A 14,621-nucleotide genomic window follows, 5' to 3' on the forward strand; every position below is an offset into this window, starting at 1 on the left:
GGGGTAACAAATAAATTTTACCAAGTAGGCCAATTTACAAATATGAAACCTGCAAATAATGAGAATGATACATAAATGTATCTATAACTAACGGTGAGAATACTATATATAATATATATACTGTAATAAATAACTAATAATAGTAATATATAATATATAACTAATATAATAGTACATATAATAATATATTCTATAATATATATAACTCATAATCAAAGTAAATGTGTGTGTGTGTATATATACATATATATATAACCGATTTTACCCTCCCCTCTGCCACCTATAGTCTATAGTCAATATTCAATAAAACAACGAGAATAATTCTTCTAAATTAGAAGTCAGTAATGTACTTCCTCATAACTCTCAGAATAAAACCGATGTGTTGACAATAACCAACAGCCCCCCCCCCCACAACTAGACCCTGCCTAGTGCTTTGAGCCCATTTCCAGCAGCTTTTTCCTGTCACCTACTGGCCTCCTGCTGTTAGTAAACTTGCCAAGCCCCCTTTGGTTTCACATCCTGTCCCTGTCATTCCCATGCCTGCAAAGCCTTCCTCCTAAGTGTTTGTGTGACTCCCCCTCATCCCATCTTTTTATTCAAGTCTTTCCAAACCACCCATTTGCAACAGCCCTTTATCACCATCCCCTTTTCTTCTTTTCTGCTTTATTTTTCTCCAAAGCACTAATGGCCATCTGATTTGTTAGAGGTCTTACTTGTCCATGTGGGGGTCACTGTTCTTACTCCCCTTTACTCCATGAGGGCAATGACTTTCCTTTCTTTACATGCCCAGTGCCTAGAACAGGTCCTGGCATACTGCGGGAGCTTCACAAAGATTTGTTAACGAATGATTAAAGGAATAAAGTGTCCTCCGTTAAGTTTATATAAACTACAGATGAAAGAAGAAATGCAAAGTTGTCTAAAATATGCAAACTTTCACAAATTTTGTCTAAATTCCCTTGGTATATTAAGTTTTGTTTAGACCAAAATTAATCACCTTTCTGGTTAACATAGAAAATTAAAAAGTCAGAAAAAATTAACCATAAAAATTTACTGAATTGCTGGAAAGGGTATGTTTTGATTTTCAAATCAAAATTTCATGGAATAAGCTCAGATTTTACTTGAGTGCCAAATATCCCCCACTTTCCCCTCTTTCCTGTTATTTTAGGGGGATGACACCTTCTGAAGGGCTTTTTTTGTAACTAGGAAATCAAGCAAGGATACTCCCAGTTTGTATTCATAAATAATAAATATAGTTCCTATATCTTACTCATCAAATCATAAATGTGGGATGAGTTAATTCTCTAGACGTCTAAAGAAAATATTTTTTCAAAGATGTTATCTAGAATGAGATATCTGTCAGGATTTATTGTGACACTGTACTTGCCAAAACTATTTTGCTAAACAATCTGATTGTAGCTTCCCTGCAATTTAATTGATAAATGTATCTCAGCCAACCTATTCTTAATCTGATTCCTGCTTTCTTTATTTTTGGCTCTGTAAGAATCAAGAAAATGTATTTGCTTGAGTTCTATCTAAAAACAAACAAGCAAAATAAGGTACTATTTTATACATTTAGAATAAAAAACACTCAGGATACAAAGTGCTTCATGCAGGAATAGAACATCATCTTAAGTGATCCTTCATTATGTTTGTAGGAACACTGAATATGTTCGCGGGAACTTGGTCCATAAACCACTATGTTTATCTGACATTGTTTGGCCATGCATTTTAGATAGACATGCTGAGGTCCTACTACATTTTTCTGGTACTAATAAATTTTATTTTATTTTGTTGAGAAGAAAGGTCTATAACAAAAAGGAGATTTATTTTCATTGTGTGGTTAGTTATTTATGTATTAATTTTTAAGAAAAATAAAAACTGGGGCGCTGGGGTGGTTCAGTTAGTTAAGCATCCGACTTCGGCTCAGGTCATGATCTCGTGGCCCATGAATTCGAGCCCTACATCAGGCTCTGTGCTGACAGCTCAGAGCTTGGAACCTGCTTCAGATTCTGTGTCTCTCTCTCCCTGCCCCTCCCCCACTCATGCTCTGTCTCTCTCTGTCTCCCCAAAATAAATAAACATTAAAAAATTTTAAAAAAGGAAAAAGAAAAACTAATAAAATATATATAAGGCTCTAAGATTAGGTGGCTTATAATTTATTCAGTTGATAATCAACTGGTATATGATGAAAAAGTAAGTCAAAGTTTTGAGAGAAAAAATAATATGCATTTTCAGTGTTTTCCTCATAGTATAAAATTGAAAATCTCAAAAATTCAAAAAAGTATGGAATAAAATATACACAGCTCTCCCCTTACCTTTGTCTCACAGAAGTCACTGAGCTGTGAAATGGGGAAAACACAGAGTCAAGATAAAGAAGCACATGTGTTAATATTGCTGTTTTCCCACACTGAGAATTGAGTAAAAATAATTGGACCTAAGACAGCACAGGGTACCGCATTAGAGTAAGGTTGATCACAGCAGGTGGAAGAAATAATGGCCCAGATTTCTACCTGTGACCTAATCTTGACCATATTTTAGCCAGTGGAATAAAAGAAACATGGATTTTGGGATAACATTCTTATATCACCTTAGATTTTATGCTATATGGGAAGGAAAATCCATTCATTCATCTCATGACAGTTATTCACCAATATGTCGTAGTATGAAAAAATTGAAGGCGATTTTAATTCTGAATATCTGGCAGGCATTGTGCTCATGTCTGTGAAGTAGAAAACTATTACTAAGCCCATTTGTTGGTATGGGAAATCAGGCTGTAAAATTCAACCATTAGAATTTGAAAAACAAAACTGTAATGTACAGAAAGACATTGTAGAGTGAGTATCAATGATAGAGTTTTACTGGACTTCAAGTTCTGTATTGGTCAATAATGTGATGTGTGACAAAAGGCAAAAATATCAGTACATGCTGAAGCTAAACAAATAAGGAGAGATTGGCCAGAATAAAGAAGATAAAAATTCCATGGTCATAGGCTGTTGTGAATCACCAATGAAACATTTGTTCAATTTGGGGCCTTTTTGCAAATTAAATCTGTCTATGCTATTACAGAAGAGATTTGTGCATTCTGAAGATTGTTGAAATTGATTTCTGAGCTTCCTTGCAACTAACTCATTATTGTGTGAAACCCTTATGCTATGGAAAATTCTCTTCTTTTGTTCTTCTTACACTCAGCAAAAGATAAGGTGTCATTTCCACAACTCTAACCAAATGGCCTATAAGCAATTCGCTGTTCAGTTTCAACCCATTCTTCAATCTCTCTGGATCTAGATGAGATATAAAGAGGAAAGGCCTATTGTGATAATCTGTGCAGGTCATTTGGGGAAGGGTGATATCATGGCCTATATCTCAGCTATCATGTAAAGGTACATGACGCCCCTTGACAAAGATGATAGTAAGATGGAATTTTTCTTTTCAATGTTTTGTAGGCTCATGAGTTATAAATAAAATATTAAAGAGAATAAGTTTCATCTTTAATCCTGTATAGCAAAACAGTATTAAAAATACAAACCGCTTTCAAGTCTTTGCTCAGTTGTCACCTATCTTGATTACCCTATTTAGACCTACAAATACCCACTCCAATTCTTTTTTCTCAGCTTTATGACCTCCTAACATGGTATAAAAATGTGTCTCCTTTTTTTCCTCTCTATTGTTTTTTGTCTGTTTCATTCCACTAGTACGTAAGTTCCATGAGGGTAGGGCTTTTGTCTGTTTGTTACCAATGACTCTTGGGCACATATGAATGAATACATTTATAGTATCAGCTGACACATTTTGAGTACTTACTATACAATGGGAAGTTTTCTAAATGCTTTACTTATTATATTTGTTATGGTTCAGTTGCAGAGAACAGAACCCACACCTTACATCTTAAATCCCAGATGATTTATTGCTGGGTGTTAAATGGCTTGCGGAATCACTGGGAGAGCTGAAAAAAAAATAAATAAAACTGCTTTAGGTTGAACTTTCAGGAAGAATTCCTAAAGCCACAATTCAGGACTAGGCTATGAGGTAAATCATTGCTCCTTCTACAATAGAAGTCTGCCTGGCACATTGGGAAGCTTCCAGTAGAACAGCTAGCCCCAAACCACATCATCACAGACATAATGGGTTAGCCACCAAGATTAATAAACTGACAAAATCAGAGTCATTACCAACAGGAAACCACATCTACTATTGCTGGAATCAAGCCTGTATCTTATTTGCTAGATTATCCACATCACAACCGGGAACTCATTCTCTTTTTCTGAACTGTTAATATTCCTCATTTCTTCTCCATCCTACTCTTTGCTGCAGTGACTTTTCTGTCCCCAATTCACCTATAAGAAACTATAGCTTTGGAAGGCTCCTGAGTTCTACACATCCCAACCCAGGCACTGAGAAAAACTGAGGTGGCTCTAAATCCCAACTACAAAATAAAGGAAAGAATATCAATTGTGTAAGATGCTCACTGCTGATTAACACTCACCACTGTATTAACAGAGGCCATATGGTAAGCAGGATTATGTTTTGTTAAAATGACAATATGAGTGAAGAGGAGTAGAAGGGGGAAATTCCAAGACAAGAAGGTGTAGTGGTAAACATAATAAAATATGGATGTTTACTACAATGACAGCTGCCAAATACTGCCCAACATTACTTGCTGAAGCTACCAGATGCGGAGATTAAGCCTAGCATGACTTCAGATAGAAATACTTGAGCTTTGGAATCCTTTTCTCTGAAGATAATGAGTCGCCTTGCCCTTTCTCTAAATCACTGGACACAAGCTCATCCCCTGACCCTAAGTGGCCAAGACTTTGAATGGCTCCTAGGATAGCACTAACCACATAGAGTAACACGGTGGAAGGTCACAAGCATAAGAAATGGAACCAAAAAAAAAATTTTATCATCTCTATACCTTCCAGATAAATAAAAATTAAAACCATTATTGTGAAACAGAAGTGTTAAGGTGGGGCAAAATATAGAAAAACATGATAAATTCTTTCAGTTTACATGGAGAAGTGTTTTAAAAATAATATTTCCAAGAATCCATTCATATTTTCATAATTATTTCAAAAATTGTATTGCAACTCAATCAATTCCTAACTAACAAATGACCATAGAAGGACATGACATCCACATTATCTATGAGTACAAGGGTTAAATAGCAAAACGCAGGAACTGAACCCCAACAACTATAGATTTTAGAGGCTGTTTGTCTCTCTGTTTTCTCTTTAGTTACAAAAGCACTGAGAAAGAGGCCTATTTTTTAAAATTGAGTTTTAAAAAGACAATAATTGGGGCACCTGGGTGGCTCAGGCGGTTGTGTCCGACTTTGGCTCAGGTCATGATCTCGCGGTTGGCGAGTTTTGAGCCCCGCATCAGGCCCTGTGCTGAGAGCTAGCTCAGAGCCTGAAGCCTGTCTTTGGATTCTGTGTCTCCCTCTCTGACCCTCCCCTGCTTGCGTTATCTCTCTCTCTCTCTCTCAAAAATAAATTTAAAAAACATCAAAAACATTAAAAAATAAAAAGATAATAACCACAGTTAAAATCAAGAACGCAAATTATACATGACTTTAGGAAATCACTCCCCACAATCTGATATAGCTTGGTATCTTGGAAGATTACAGTAATGCACTTCTGCCTCCATTCAAGTGCTGGTCTAAAGCTACTGTACAAGAGTCACCAAATAGTTAATATGTGAAACCATTTAGTTTTAGTGCTCGAGGCTAATATAAATTATATCCAACACTGAAAACTAAAAGGCTCAATAGCCATCTCAAATATCCTAGGAAGAAAGTATGTGTATGCAATCACATACCAATTACAAACACTAGCTGGTTTTATCAACTATCATGATGAATCTACCTTAAAGCATACTCCAGTATGTCCTCACATTTAATGAATCCTACCTGTTCAGCTCAGATTCCCATCTCTTCAGATTTCCAAACATCCTCCATTAACACCTAAAGCTTTTAGGCACTCAGTTACTGCTTAATGGATTTTACAATGATGGATCTTGTCTAATAAATGAAAATATATCTTTTCCCAGAGGCAGAAGAAATGTGATGTTCTATTTTAAACAAAGCAACACATAAATATTTTAAAAATGTAGTTTGTTTCCCTATATCTGATAGTATACATTAAAATGTCTAATTTGTGAGCCTCTGCCCTGAAATAGCTACCATTACAGATTTTAAAGTGTAAATTACTTGTAGTTAACCAGTAAAATGACAACATCTATAAATAGAAAAGGGAAATATTTTCTGTGATTTGCTTTTCCTATGGAGAACTATTTAACTGTAAACTACAGAGAGAAACGTTTCTATAAGATGCTTTTGCAGACATTGCTTTAGCTTATAGTTCCTATTTATAATATTAAAAAGGGGTAAAAGAGTTCTTTACATGTTAAATGTAACTTCAAATGATGTTGTTTAAAAATGCAATAGAAAGGATAAAAAGGATAAAAGCAACCAATAGATTTTGTAACACAAATTCCAAGGGCAATTTGAGCGAAGGGAGTTCGCTAAGATACATCTTTTAAAAAATGTTTAATGTTTATTTATTTCTGGGAAACAGAGAGACAGAGTGCAAGCAGGAGAAGGGCAAAGAGAGAGAGAAAGGGAGACACAGAATCCAAAGCAATATTATGATCATATTTCCATTGCGAAAACACCCTTTACATGTTATGTGGAAAATGGACATGAACAGTAGTAGAAACAAAAGTGAAGATGTTTCCATTCAGACTGAAAGGACAGAACTTAGTAGAGACAGTAGAGATGGAGGGAGGTGGCTAAATTCCATACACATACATAGATTGGGGAGGTTGAAATGAAAGGACTTTGTTAAGAGATGCACACACACTGAAACAGACACACAGACACACACACACACACACACACACACACCCCAAAGGAAATGAAGGAGGAAATTAGAAAGATCAGAAGAAAAATGGCAAATCTCAAGTGTGATCATATTTCCAAACTTTGTTTAATATGGACCATAATCAAAATCATTCATAGTAAACACCCTCTGGTTATGGAGGTGTGATACTAATTATCAGCCATGGGATGCACACAGGAAATATCCTTTTCAACTCTGGCAGAAATGATCTATTTGGTATCACAATGGAAAACATCTATCCCTCCATTCCATGTAAAGATAGTGGCAAACGTCAAAACCTAGTTGTTTTTTTTAAATAGTTTATTGTCAAATTGGTTTCCATATAACCCCCAGTGCTCTTCCCCACAAGTGTCCTCTTCCATTACCACCACCTCCCTTCTCCCCCCTCCCCCTCCCCCTTCAGCCCTTGGTTGGTTCCTTTTCAGTATTCAATAGTCTCTCATGATTTGTGTCCCTCTCTCTCCCCAACTTTCTTTCCCCCTTCCCCTTCCGATGGTCCTCTGTTAGGTTTCTCCTGTTAGACCAAGAGTGCAAACGAATGGTGTCTGTCCTTCTCCGCCTGACTTATTTCGCTTAGATGACACCCTCGAGGTCCATCCACTTTGCTACAAATGGCCATATTTCATTCTTTCTCATTGCCATGTAGTACTCCATTGTGTATATACCACATCTTCTTGATCCATTCATAAGGTGATGGAATTTAAACGATGCTCAACATCACTCAGCATCAGGGAAAATCTAGTTTTGCCAGAGCTCTCTCCTTCACAGACAAACCCACACAGTGAAAAATGGGGCTGCCAAGGAGGCTGTAGAGAAACAATGACAACATGAATAGCCACTGCTATTTTCACACTGCCTCATTTCCTCCCTGTAGACAATAGCATCAAGATTGAAGGAAACACCAGGTGAAGTCTAAAGCTTACTCCTTTCTACTGTCTTTTTTATTTAGTAACCCATGTACATTTTATATTTTTTAATTTTTTTCTTTTATAGTTTATTGTCAAGTTGGTTTCCATAATACTCAGTGCTCATTCCAACAAAAGCCCTCCACCATGCCCATCACCCCCCTTCCCCTCTTCCCCGTCCCCATCAGCCCTCAGTTTGTTTTCAGTATTCTAGAGTCTCTCATGGTTTGCCTCCCTCCCTCTCCCCAACTAGTTTCCCCTTCCCCTCCCCATGGTCCTCTGTTAAGTTTCTCCTGTTCCACTTACGAGTGAAAACATATGGTATCTACTGTCTTTTAAAAGAGAATCCAAGTAGAGGCAAGGACCCAGACTTTACCAACTGGGAGGAAAGGAGCATTTAAGAGATTGATCTTTCCAAGGATTGGGACTAGAAATTATAAAGTAATTCTTTCTCTCTGAGACAACACATTGATTTCAGACTTTGAAATAAAAGGGATCATGAGTGGAAAAATATGAGCATGCATATCACTGTAATAATTCTAATGAAAAGTAATCTGCCCAAAGAAAAAATTTCAGTCATATTATATAACCAAACAATGTGTACCAGGTGTCGTAGCCAATATGGTTACTAAATTGCTTTGTTCATGAGTAGCTGTAATAAAAGCACTCTCACAATTAGCGATTATACTGTTTGTTCTTAAGATGAACTGTCTAGGTTAATCCTCTGATTAGTTGTGTGACCTTTATGTTTCTAAGCTTTGGTGTCATTATTAAAATGGGGATAAAAATGATTCCATCATGGTTCATTGTGAGGATTAGATGAGGTTCATTCATAAACGCATGGTCTAGAGTTTGGTATATAATAAATACTTAAGAAAATGTTAGTTAAAAGCAGTATAGTTGTTATTATGAAAATAGAATAGGACATTTATTCACTTAGCAAGCATTTATGAAGAATCTGCAATTGAGAAGAAAATTATAAAATATATTTATTTGCTATTGAAAAATATCCAGAGACATTTACCAGTTATGAATCATTCTCTGACACAAGCAAAACAATTTTTGTACATTATTTTAAAAAATTAACTCCAAATAATAACCATAATAGCTTAGTTTGTGGGAAGCCCAATATTGACCCACTTCCAGGGCTCTCTCTGAAAAGCCTCCCAGGAGGTCATACAAAATCACAGAAAAATCTCATACCTATGTGGTTTAGGACATAGGGAGGTCTATGGTTCTCAGACCATAGCACTCACCACTGCCAGTCTCTTTTTTTCTTACATCGATTGATTGATTGATTGATTGATTCATAGATTGGGATATCATTGACATAATATTATATTACTTTTAGGTGTACAATGTAATGACTCAATATTTGTATGTATTGCAAAATGATCATCAAATAAGTACAGTTAACGTCTGTCACCATACATAGTTACAAATTTTTTTTCTTGCGAAGATACATTTTTAAGATCTACTCTCTTAGCTACTTTCAAAGGCTCAATACAGTATTAACTACGGTCACCATGCTGTCCATTACATCCCCATGACTTTTCACTGCCAGCACTCTTGACCTAGATCCACATGGAAGCAGGGATTGTCACTCATGTTTCACTCAGCCCTGATGGCCACCAAAGACAAGTACCCTGGTGTTAAACTTATTTGGATTCTGCCATCTCTGTGACACCTTATTCACATTGCTTCCAAGAATCTAAAACCTTTCTTCTATACCAGCTCAGAGAAGTGTTTGTTCCTCATCTCAACAGTGGGTCTTCCATTTTTACTGCCAGAAGATTCGCTCCTTCCCATTCTTTGGCAAGATAGCTTAGTTTTCCTTTAAGAGTTAAGAAATTAAAAATCAAAACCTGCTTGGGGTTCTCTCACAGGTGGCTCATTCTGTCCAGCAATCCCTTTCTTTTTTTCCTATGCTGGAACACAAAAATGCTTTTAACTTCTCTCTCTGAAAATGAGGTGACATAGAGGTGACCATCCTCCTAAAATGGGATGGGGGGAGGGAAATTTCACTCTATTCCTCATGAGAAAACAAAAGGAATGAGCAACAGAATTTAATTTTTAGGTTATACTCTATAAAATTTTTTTTGCTAAAGTCACTGTCTATTATATAAGGATACTAATGTGAAATCCTATTTTAAAACAATCATTTTTTAATGCTTTTAGAAATATTACACTCATGCAAAATAATGTAGTTATGAGGATTAAGTAAAATTATATTAAAGAATTTAGTATCAAATATTAAAATATTAAATAAGCATTAAGTATGTATATGTGGCTACTACTGTTATTTACTTCCTTGATTACAGAGTTAGTACAGTAATAGTCAAAAAAGAGTTTTACCAAATTGATTCCACCAAATTGTTGAAAGCCATCAGAGAAATATCAATGTCCAAAGAGCAAAATGATGTGAAAAGAAAAAGAAAATTATGATGCTAAATATATTTAGTATGGAAGAAAGAACCATCTTTCAAAGATAATTGTTCCTATCTTTCTTTCATAATTTTTTAATGTTTATTTATTTTAGAGAGAGAGACAGAACACACAAGCAGGGAAGAGGCAGAGAGAGAGGGAGACACAGAATCTGAAGTAGGCTCCAGGGTCTGAGCTGTCAGCACAGCCTGACCCAGGGCTTGAACCACAAACCTTGAGATCATAACCTGAGCCAAAGTCTGATGCTTAACCCACTGAGCCACCCAGGTGCCCCTCTTTCATAATTTTTTAAGGGGCACCTGAGTGGTTCAGTCTGTTGAGCATCTGACACTTGATTTTATCTCAGGTCATGATCTCATGATTCATGGTTTCGTGCCCCCCATCAGGCTCTGAGCTGACAGCACAGAGCCTGCATGGGATTGTCTGTCTTCCCTCTCTCTGTCCCTCTCCTACTTTGCTATCTCTTTCTCTCTTTCAAAATAAAGAGAGAAACTTAAAAAAAACTCACTATGCATGGTCCAAGGCAACCTAAAGGTAATTTACTTCAAAGTATGTGGTAAATTATAAATAATATGTCTTATAAACTGGTGTTTCCAAAGTGTACATAGTTTGTACTCTTTGATTAATAACAATAATAGCTAACATTTATTGAATGCTATGTGCCAGGCACCATTATAAGTAATTTACATGTATTAAGTCAATTGATTCTTACAGGAAACCCTGTGAAAACCTTCTATGTCTCCTTTTTATAGATCGAAATTAACATGTCCCAAATCAGGAAGTAGATAGTAAGCATGAGGTACCTTGTTATAGTTGGAGAATCAAGTGCAATGGGGAGTGAGGTCAGCAGATAATGAAGGGGCCGAGTCATAAAAATATACAAACATTTATAATGACTTTGGACTTCACCTTGAGGCAGCCATTGAAAGGTTTTAAGCAGGGGAGAAGCATGACCATATCTGCAGTTTAAGAGACTTTTTTGTAGTTATATGAATAGAGATTGGAGGGGAGAAACCTGGAAGCAGAGACCCTGGTTATGAAGATGTACCAATTACAAGGCTTCATTCACCAAGTATAAGGCAGGGTCTACAGGAGTCTACAGTTTATAAAATTGTTTACAGGACTTTTGTTTCTGACCAAGATAACAAGAACTAAATTTGCCTTCCCAAATTCATTCAACTAAAAAAACAGCCACAATAGATACAATGCAACACAATAGTTTTTCATGTGCTAAACAACAGGTAATGAAGGAGTGTGATCCTGAAGGAAAGGAAACCTTCAAGACTTGAGACTATGGCAGCTCACTGCCTGGAGGTGCTTCCCAGGCCCCCGAGCCAAGAGGGTAAACCCAAACAGCCTGACCCTCTCGCTGAGTTGAGGAGTGAGGGGCTGGAATTTGGAGATGTCACAGAGTTGTAGGATTTGTGTAAGGAACTACATACAGAGAGAGATCTAGAGATGTACTGAGGGGACCCCGCTGAGTCTTCTGCTAAGTACTGACCTATGCGTGCGTGAGAAGAAACTGGGTACCAGAGACGGGGAAGAGAACTATCAGAAAGGATTGGACAGATAAGTTCCTAAAACTCACGTAGGACTAGAAATAAATTACATTCCCCCCAGCCAGGGTAAAAATTCCTTATAATACACATGAAATGAGCAAAATGAGCAAAATCCTCAAAAGAATGTCCTGTTGGTGGTGATATATACATTGGTTCAGGAGGAAAGTATCTAACACCGCTTAAAAAGTGGAGAGGGTCCAACTGACTGTAAGCAACTTAATTCCACGCAAAAACAAACAAACAAAACATTACTATTAAACAAAACATTACTATTTAAAGGGCTGCAACAAAATCAGGTCACAAACAACATAAAAAAGAACAATATTCAGCTTCTGCTGTGGACTCAACAACAGCAGGAAGGTGGCTGTCGGCAAGCCAAGAGAGGAACTCTCACCAGAAGCAGATCCTGCTGGACCTTAAACTGGAACTTCCAGCTTCCGATACTGTGAGAGAATCATTTCTGCTGTATAAGCCATCCAGTCTATGGTATTTTGTTACAGCTGCCTGAGCAAACTAATACAACATCCAGTAAAGAATTGCAAAGCATGTGAAAAAACAGACAAAATATGTCTCTAAAAAGAATAGAAACAGACTCATAAATGACAGAAATTTTGGAACTATTAAAAAGTATTTTATAAGGGCCCCCTGTGTGGCTCAATCAGTTGAGAGTCTTGCTTCAGCTCAGATCATGATCTCACGGTTCGTGGGTTCAAGCCCCTCCTCAGGCTCTGTGCTGACAGCCAGCTCAGAGCCTGGAGCCTGCTTCAGATTCTGTGTCTCCCTCTCTCTCTGACCATCCCTTGCTCACCCTGTCTCTCTCTCTCTCTTAAAAATAAATTTAAAAAATAATTTAAAAAAACTCTTTTAAAAAAGAGAAGGGAAAAGAGAAAAGAAAAAGAAAAATAAATAGAAGCTTTGTTACAAGACAAATGGAAACAATTTTTAAAAGACATGAATGAGACTTCTGGAGATGGAAAATACTGTATCAAAATGAACATACATTGGATATAATTAGCAGCATATGATATACCAGAAGAATAAAATCAGTGAAGCTGGAAACATAGCAATAGTAACTATACAAAGTGAGTCACAGAGAGGCAAAAGACTTGTAAAAAACGTAAATGAGGGGCACCTGGATGGCTCAGTCAGTTGAGAATTCAACTCTTGATTTTGGCTCAGATCAGGATGCTAGGGTCATGAGACTGAGCCCCACATTGGACTCCATGCTGAGCCTGGGGCCTGCTTAAGATTCTCTCTCTCCCTCGGCCCCTCTCCCCGACTTGCATGCTCTTTCTCTCTAAAATAAATAAATTTTTAAAATGTAAATGAACAGAAACGTGAACTCTGAGAAAATATCATGTAGTTTACCTTATACACAATTGTAGTCCTAGAAGAGGCAGAGGGAACAGAAAATATTTTTTGAAGAAATGAAGGCCAAATTTTTCTGAATTTGATAAAATTCATCAGACCACAGATTCTGGATGCTCAACAAATCCCAAACAAGATAAAAATAAAGAAAAACAGAATTAACATAACAAAATCACATCACTGGAAAACACCAATAAAGTGAAAATATAAAAAGCAGCCATAGAATAAAAGACATATTACATACAGAGGAATAAAGATAAGAATAACAGCAGACTTCTCTTTTAAAAATAAAGTATTTAAATCAAACAAAATAGAGAGAAATATTTAAAGTTCTGAATGGGAAAAAGAACTGCTAATCTGTAATTCTTTAACCAGGAAAGTGTGTTCAAAACGGAGGTAAACTTAAGACTTTTTTTCGAGAAACAACCACCAAGGGAATTAATCACTAGCAGGGCTGCACTACAAGAAATGTCACAGGATGTGCTTTGGGAAGAAAGAAAATCATACCTGGAAAAAAAAACCAAACAAACCTGTATTTGCACTAAGGAATGAAAAACACTAGGAATTTCCGGAAATTGAGTGAGTAAATATAACATTTTTAACATAGAAAATAATTTAACACTGTGTTGTTTATAGCGGGGAGATAACATGTTCAGCACAAATAGCATAAAAAATTAGAATATGGAGGAAGAGAAGTAAACTGTTACAGAACAGAAGTGTACTGTTAAGAGGGTCTTACTATGCACAGGAACGGTATGATATTAACCAAAAGTGTATTGTCGTAAGGTAGAGAGTATATTATAAACTTGAGACCAACCATTAAAAATTAAAACAGAGATAAAAACTAAGAATGAAAATAAAAATAATTTTAAAAAATTACTCAACCCCAAAGAAGGAAGAACGAAAGGAAAAGAAAAAAGAAAAAACATAACAAGTAGAAAAAAATAGCAACCTCATGGATGTAAACCTGACTATACCAAAATTATATTAAAGGTAACTTCTCTGAACACTTCAATGGAAAGAAATAAAAAACAGATTGTCAGATGGAATCAAAAAGCAAGACCCAATTATGATACTGTCCAGAAGAAATCTACTTTAAATATAAAGACATACATAATTTAAAAGTAAAATGATTAAAATAAATATACCAACTAATTTTTTAAAGAAGCTAGAGTATTTATATTCATATTATGGAGTGCCTGGGTGGCTCAGTTGGTTAAGCGCCCAACTTCAGCTCAGGTCATGATCTCACGGTTTGTGGGTTGGAGTCCCACATTTGACTCTGTGCTGACAGCTCAGAGCCTGGAGCCTGCTTCAGATTCTGTGTCTCCCTCTCTCTCTGACCCTCCCCTACTCACGCTGTGTCTCTCAAAAATAAATAAAACATTAAAAAAAATATGTCCATATTAGACAAAATAGAGTTTATGATAAGAAACATAACTTAAAGA

The sequence above is a fragment of the Suricata suricatta genome, chromosome 5 (assembly GCF_006229205.1).
Source record: "Suricata suricatta isolate VVHF042 chromosome 5, meerkat_22Aug2017_6uvM2_HiC, whole genome shotgun sequence".
NCBI lineage: Eukaryota > Metazoa > Chordata > Mammalia > Carnivora > Herpestidae > Suricata > Suricata suricatta.